Genomic DNA, 8585 nt, shown 5'->3' on the forward strand with positions numbered 1-8585 from the left:
TGCTCCGACGCTTCTCTTCCGTTTGCAGTATCGTGTGCCTGTGGCGATGATCTCACTTTCCAGAGGTAGCTGCTGACTGACCCAGAGTCAGGCACAAAAGCCTTGTAAAAATAACAGACACAGGCACAGATCTTGTAAAAAAAAATTGAATGTAAAAGAAACGTGCAGTGCTGTGAAAATAATTCTGTTAATCTTATGACCACGAAACTGGACCTGAAGCAGCCATATGTGCCGACATTATTTTTTTTTTCTTAATAGCTGAGAGGATAGATTGCATTGTCAGCTGTACTTTGCACCAACAGGCCATTCTCTCATTGTATTTACATCTAAATGAAGAGACAGCCTTGGTCACGTTCCTCTAATTGGGCCTGATGAAGTCTCTGTAGCGCCACTAGAGACAAACCAGGAGAGGCACGTGCACAGGGTCTGGTCAGTTGTCCTGGCAATGAAACATGACATTTGGAACAAGATTGGATCCCAACACTATCGTTAAGGCACTGAGAGGTGTGGGAAGAGATCAAAGGAACAGCTTCCAGTGAAGTCAAGCTTTTGACAATAGTCCTGTTATCTTCTGTACACTGGAGACAGAGCACACTGGATTCATTGGCACTGAGTCACTGATGTGCTAAAGACATATTTGGAACCAAATTTGAAACCAAAAATAGATGGAATACGAACATTTGGAGATACACATTCATATTTGATCAGTTTAGACAAGACGAATCAAGACCTTTGGCAGTCTCTGCCATTCCAGGCACTCTAGCAAGGTCAAATGAGTAAGCCACATTTTAGGACTCAGACAATGTGCTCTCCCAGATTAATTTTCTTTAGGTTTTACAAACTGGGATCTATACCTGTTATCAGTTGTCTTTGTCTCAGTGGTGACTGGTGTCTCTCTGTAGGACAGTTGTGTGATTTACCCCATCTGTCATTAAGGACTGCAGTAGCCCCTAGGGCTAGCCCCCTTTCCAAGGTATTTACATCACCTTTTTGCCACTTGGTGTCTTTGAATGCCAGTGATCTTCCCTTTTTGTACATCTTTCCTTTGTAGTTACTCTACAAGACAAGGACGGTTTGGTGGGTTTTTTTCATATTGATTGGACCAGAGGATATGCAAGCCTGACTGAACTGACCACTATTTGTGTTTTCCCTTGAAACTGTCGGTTTGACAGATATCTCAAGAATAGTAGGCCATCCCCCACAGATGTTATGGATTTTAGCCCATCATTTCAGCTTTTAGAAGCAGGACTGCCATACTATAGAAGTATTTCTTCTCTGTATTGTGTGTCAGGGATTTATCTATAGTACACGCTGCTCCACTACCAAATACAAGTGTGCCCACACATATCGAATTAATTATGCCAAGATAATCATACATGTAGCAGACCCATTACCAATACAAATACATTTGAAATTTGTATTACTATCATAGGGATTTACCATGTGCCACATTTGAAAACAAAATAAGGGAATGATGAACAGGAAACAAAAAACATCATTCATCATGAGAGCTCCCACAGGGGGGCAAGACTAATGGATTCAAATTGGCCAGAATCATGTTCACAACACTGCCCGTTAAGACAAGTAAATTGGCTTTAGTAAGCTTAGTTTCACCATTAATTAACTTCAGATTTCAATGTTTTTATGGTCCTTTAGGTTGGTTGGGACTGGGACTAGGTCCCCTAGCACAGCACCAAAACCTGTTTGATTACCTCAACACACACATTTAAATAGCATCCTTAAATTGGTTAATCTACCTGCGATTTAGAGCACGACTCCCTGCATCCATCTCTATTTAGGAGCATGGGATGCATACTATAATGCGGTCTCACTTCCTGCCGCTTTGACTTCAAGGACATTTGGATACATTCTCAGCGCAGTTTTATTTGAAAGAGTCTGAGTCTGTTACCTAAAATGGGACTGATTGCAGTTAAGTGGTTCAGTACTAACCCCCCAGTGAACTGTGGGTAGCAATCACAAACTAGTGAGAGATGAAAATTAAGACAATTTCAATTTCCTTCAGGATCAATAAAATGTTATCTTATGTTTCTTATTTTATCTTATTTTATGATATCTTATATTTCTTATTTTGTCTTATTTTATGTTATGTTATTTTGTTCTTTTGTTTAGTTATCTTATTTGATCTTATTTTGTTATCTTATTTGATCTTATTTTGTTATTTTATCTTATTTTATGTTATCTTATTTTGTTATCTTATCTTATTTTATCATAGTGCTGGCATAACATGTCCAAAGGGCACTGTGCCTAGTGATAACACTGGCTGATAGTTATTGTTTTAATTAATTTGAAGATTAAATATTTTCATTCTTTGAATCTGGTAATGTGGCTCTATGTTAAAGCCAAACTGGACATTTATTTATAGTTTTTCATTTATTCTTGTCTTTACATTGTTAACAAGAAGCCATGGAATGGAATAACTTTCAGTCTTTAGCATCTAGTCAAAGCAGCCAATTATCTTCACAAGGCTGTGCCCATTTTCCAACCAAAATATAAACAAATAAATAAATAACATGCTTCTTAAGAAAAACATTTAATCTTGGTAATGGTAAACTGATCTTTTAAGGACCACAACAGCATACAGCTATTGTAAAGCTGAGCAATTTCAAAAATGGGACCAAGCATGTGAGGTACCATGTGTGTGCCTAAATGTGAAGTTATAAGGTGTAGGACATAACTGCTGCTCTGTGCTAATAACATTAATGCCACCGTTTCTGGGCTTTGTTGGCACATGTTGGCAGATGTGTTGTGATGCAAATAGTAGCTGCTCACCACTCAGCAGTTAATCTCCTTATTGGTCTTCTCCAACAAGGATTATAAACTTTATATATCTTTTTAAATAGGGTGAAACTGAGCTGAACAGTGCAGCTGGTTTTGTCACTGAAAATAATACATGTACATATAAGTCATGTTGATATGAAAAGTATTGAAAACCAAAATAACTACTACTTCTCCATTGTAGTTTGTTCTAATTTATTCATTGCTTTCTTTTCATGAAATATATTAACACCCTCTAGTGATAATGCTTAATTCGGGCTTTAAATTGCAGGAACTGCAGAAACCAGCACACGTGCAAAATGGTCAGTGTTGTCATGAAACTCATTGCCACAGAATGTAGCTACATTCAGGTATGTGCAATGTATGTTTTGTTTCTTAAAGGTTAACCGTATTGCTTTGAACGTGAGTCTGAATCATGGCTTAAGCTTTTTGAATGGGGGCCAGTCCTCGCTACATGGCCAGATAGGGGTCGTTTATCAGACTAATCCTCACACTTTGCGGATTAGGGCCTTATCCTTTGTAAATGGCTTTCTCTGTGTCACAGAGAAACTAACCCAAACGTCCACAGTGTGCACTCCACTTTCATGAAGTCTGACCTTGAAAGCCATTCAGATGGTTAAAGCCTGGGTCAGGAATCGCTGCTAGTGGCAGCCGGGTTTTGTGGTCCAGTGACAGCCAAAGTTTTGAAGAGTAACAATGCTACAAGAGTTCATAAATGTACAATTAAAAAAAAAAAAAAAAAAAACACCATTATTGCCCCACTGAAGCAGTCCTCTATGGACGACTGAACCAATGTAAACTGCCCAACTGAGCGATGTTACTTTCCGCCAGGGTAAACCTAATTTCTGCTTTCTTTTGTTGTGTGAAATTTACATTTTTAGTGCTCTTTATTCATGTGTTCAAATATGACAAATGTGCTTAAAAGAAGACAAAAAAAAATCCAAGAAGTGGAATTTCTTAACCAAGTTAAGATTTACAAGCGGCAGATCCTTGGCTACTCCTGGTAGCCTATCTTTGGCAGTTCCTGTGTGGAGATATTTACCAACTCACCTCAAAAGAGGTCATGTTATTTCAGACTAATGATGTATGTGGGATTGCAGTAAAATTAAATCAAACTTTTCTCTTCATATGACATGGCAACAAATGTGTTTACTCCAGTTCTGTGACTGAACAAGAAGGTTATTAAAATCTACAGCACCTGGCCCAAATTTAGGTATTCTCACGATAACTAAAAGGCCATAATTAAAAACGATGCACTGCCAAAATTTTGCTTGCTCGTGCCTCTGCGTTTTAATGCAAGATAACACCTGCACAGCAATGTTCACAGAACACAAAACAGATGTCGGTTCTGTTGCATCTTCTCTGATATGATCCTCTTCACAAACATTTCTGTTAGACGTGTGTGTGTGCTGTGGTGTATGTAATTTATTTTAATGCTGGGCAATATATTTCTCCATAGTATTTTTTTTTTTTTTTTGCAGCTTTTATTTGAAAAACAGAAAGAACCAAAGACTTCCTTTTGGTAAATGATGTTAACTGTAGGGCTGGGTTTAAGTGTAGCTTTCTGTCCCCAAAAAGATCATTTAAGTGTGCGCGTGTGTGTTTGTTTGCACGTGCATGTAAGCTATTACAATGTATAAACAATCTGCAATTCCTCTTCAGCTTGTCCTACATCAGCATTAATTGTAAGTATAAGTGTGATAAATGCAGGGTAACTGCCTGTGTCATTTAAGGAAATAACAGAAATTTATCGGATGAAAACCTTCATGGTCATGCATCAGTGAATGTCTACATTGTTGATTGATGGTATCACTTCAGTTATGAATTTGTGGCCAATACAAAATACGTTTTAACAAACAGATAAATAAGTGCAAAGACATACCAAGGCCAGTCTAACACCTTAAGACAAGTTTGGTTAAAAAAATGGTGGTAAAAGAAAGTAATTAAAAGCAAACAAAGCTAATTTTAGAGAATGGCCACACAGAAGAGAATTAATCTCTGTGTTAAAACGAATGTTTCTCAGACATAGGTGTTCTCATTTGGAGTGCTCTCATTAGCATTGTTTATTTCTAGCCATTGATGACAGATAGCCAAACGTCTTTAATTACAAATTAAATTTCCAGGTAAGAATGTCACTGCCAGAGCTTCATCATGATTTATATCCTCAGTAATGATCATGACCTGTAGCTAAGCTTTCCCTCGTTTTCTCTTGCAGTACGGAGAGTTCATTGTAACTTTCTAATTTCTCTTAATCTGTAGGTCCATCCACTGTAAATGGTCCAACAATCGATCTGTCTAGACAACCCTGACATGGGCACTTCCTGATTATTCTCATGCAAGCAGTCTACAGAATGTAATATACAACAATTCAGTGTCAAAGTCCATTCAAATTCTTGACCATGTCCATTACTGAAAGCATAGTTTGCAGCAGGTTTCATTGTTTACCAATGTCATAGTGGCAGAAAAGCTTTTTTGAAAGCTTAATTACAGAGTGAATTATTAAACCTATACAACCTTGTTTGCAAAAGTGATGGTGCACAGTATTCCCTTTATGTTAGAATGTGACAAAACAACATCACAAAGGTTGAGGTCTTATGGACAAGGTTACATTTTGTGACATTTCTGCCTTCTTTGAGACATCCGTAAGCTATGCCATTTGTATAAACCTAACTTGCCATTTACTTTAAATAATGTTTTCTCCTCATTCGCTTCAGTTTCCACAGAGTTAACCCAATCTTATCTATTAGAGAAGCTATCCAGAGTGATTCTTCTTCTACCACATGAGATCTCTACTGCCATGCTTTTGGGGACCTTATGTAAAATTCAATGCTGAGGAATAAACCAGCAGGTAAAGCCTGCCAGTTAGACATTAGCTCTATGCAGAAGTATGAAAATCAGCACAACTGCCTTAGCAATATCTTTGACAGATTTTATAATGTTCCTTAACTTGACAAAATGTTTGGAAAAAAGAAAAATGCCAGCTCTTTTGTGCTGTAACCCTAATGATCGAACGTTCCAGTTATTGTCGCACAAAGAGAAACAGTTCCCTTTTCTTTCTTTTAATGGCTGACTGGGCGGTAATGGCACCTAATTGGCCAAAAAGAACCCATGAATGTGTTCAGCAAATGTTTGTACTTTGTGTTAGACAGTCACTCAGAATGCTGTGCTAGGACTTAGAAAATAAAATTCGTTCTTTACATGTGTTCCAGAGTTTCTGCAGGCAACGTGGCTTCTCTTTGTACAGCCTCAGATGTGATGACTACAGAGGCGTGATTGGATGAAAGCCTGTCTGCAGCTAAATCCATCACCCAAAACTGCTAACATACTACTAGCTGCCAGCAAGCGCTAGGCAAACAGGATCAGGCTAACTCTCCGTACGTTTTCATTTAGCATTAGGCACACTGTCGTCAGGAAAGTAGGTGGACTGCCAATGGAGGCAGACCACAGGAAATGAAGTCATCGAAACCCTGTCCTTACCTCTGACACAGTGATCATACTAAACTTACAACCAACTGCAGTGATATTTGTTTGGTCAAAGCATTAGAATTGGCTATACACTATATGGCCAAAGTTATGTGGACACCTGACCTATATAAGGTTGTTGGACATCCCATTCCAAAATCATGGAGTTAATATGGAGATGGTAAGCTCTTTGCAGCTATAACAGGCTCCATTTTCCTCAAGATTTTAGAGTGTGTGTGTGGGAATCTGTCCCCATTTTGTCAAAAGACCATTTGTGACGTCAGCCTATGTCTTTATGGACCTCACTTTGTGCACAGAGACACAATCATTGCTGGAATGGGAAAGGGCCTTCCTCAAACTGTTGCCACAAAGTTGAAAGCTTATAATTGTCTAAAGTGTCTTTTTATGATGTAGCATTAACATTATCCTTCACTGGAAATAAGGCCTAGCACAAAAATCATGAAGAACTCTCCCTCCTCCACCAAACTTTACTGTGGGCACTATTCGTACCATTAGGCAATGTTCTCCTGGAATCTGCCAAACCCACACTCGTCTGTCAGACTGCACTATTCACTACAGATAGTGGAGCATGATTCATCACTCCAGAGAACTCATTTGCACTGCGGCATAGTCCAGTGGCAGCATGCTTTATACCACTCCAGGTGATGCTTGGCATTAAGCATAGTGATCTTAGACTTGTGGGCAGCTGATCGGCCTTGAAGACCCCTCCCATTGCACAGCCATTGTGCTGATGTCACTTCCAGAGACAGTATGGTAATCTCTAGTGAGTGATGCAACAGAGAATAGGTGGCCTTTACACACTGTGCATTTCAGTACTCGGTGACCCTGCTCTGGGAGCTTGTGTGGTCTAGATCAATGTGACTGAGCTGCTGTTGCTCCTAAACACTTCCATTTCACTATATTTAAATCACATTTCACCTGAGCAGATCTAGCAGAAATTTCACAAACTGACTTACAGCAAAGGTGGTACCCTAGGTCTGTGTACACTTTGGTCATTCTATTTTCATTTCAAAAAAAGAAATTAAAAAAAAATGAAAATGGAATGTTAACTGGTACTCGTTTCAAAATTCAATATCAAGAAACAGAGAAACAAGTCATTGTTTGTTTTCATTGTCTGAAATATCATAATATGCAAATCAAATTATATTTTCAATTTTGCAAAACAAAATAATATCACAGAAAAAGGGGCAGTATTGACATTTACTAAAAACAGATATTTTCACTCATAGGCTCACTTCGCACCTGTTGCTCACTGTTAATCTTAGCAGAGCTATTAGTGAGCAGGATGGTTGTGGAACCATCTTCCATGCAATATTTTCATGTCACATGATTAAGTGTGTGTGTGTGTATATAAGGATCAATTGTCATCACCCATTCCTACTCATGCATCACTATGGGAGTTGTCTACTGTATTACTTGCAAGAGATGTCATCAGCTTTATATTGGAAAAACCAAGAGACAGTTTGCTGATTGGTTTGTTGAACACCTTGAGACCATCAGAATTAAGGATTCATTATTTCCAGCGACCAGGCATTTTAATACTAATGGACACTGTATTAATGACACATCTGTTTGCATTGCCTGTTTTTGCTATGGCAGCAATGAAATAAGGAAACTCAAAGAACCCATCTACACTCTTGGAACTTTAGAACTCCATGGAATTAATGTTATGATATAAACATCTACTTTTTCATATGTAAAATGGCTCCTCCTACTACTTATTTGACTTAAGGCAGCACTACACAGACCTTCGGCCTTGGTACCTTTTTTTTGTGTGCAATTTGCTTCTGCGCCACCGATGCCTCATGATTACATACAGCATTATAATCTCATAAGAGCAAGGCGGCTGCAGGTTTCAGAGCTGATGTTTGCAGATGCTCTTCACCTGGGTGCACAAGCCAAGACGACTGGATGACAACTGAGCTTCATCTGCTTTGACTGGAATCTCCACTGTCAAACATACCCACAAACTGCAGTTAATTCAGCACGCAAGCTATAAAAATGGTTCGTGTGCGTGGATGTTATGCTCACATGTGAAACTTAGTTTTAAATTCTTCAAATAAATGTTATATATTTGCATGAATTCCATGAGAGTTGCCAGCTCACGTGGAGTTGGAAGGTAAAACTGTCCCGTTTGTCTTCCTGAGACTGCTGCTGGTTACTCTCGCTGATAATAACGGCGAGGTGCATTTTATCTCAAACAGGCTTAGAATTTGTCTAAGCAGATTACATGACTATGTGCTTGATTTCATACACCTGTTACCAATGGGTGTGACTGTAACACGCAGACTCACTAATTAAAAAGG

The sequence above is a fragment of the Electrophorus electricus genome, chromosome 7, assembly GCF_041902795.1.
Source record: "Electrophorus electricus isolate QZ-2024a chromosome 7, ASM4190279v1, whole genome shotgun sequence".
NCBI classification, from domain to species: Eukaryota; Metazoa; Chordata; class Actinopteri; order Gymnotiformes; family Gymnotidae; genus Electrophorus; species Electrophorus electricus.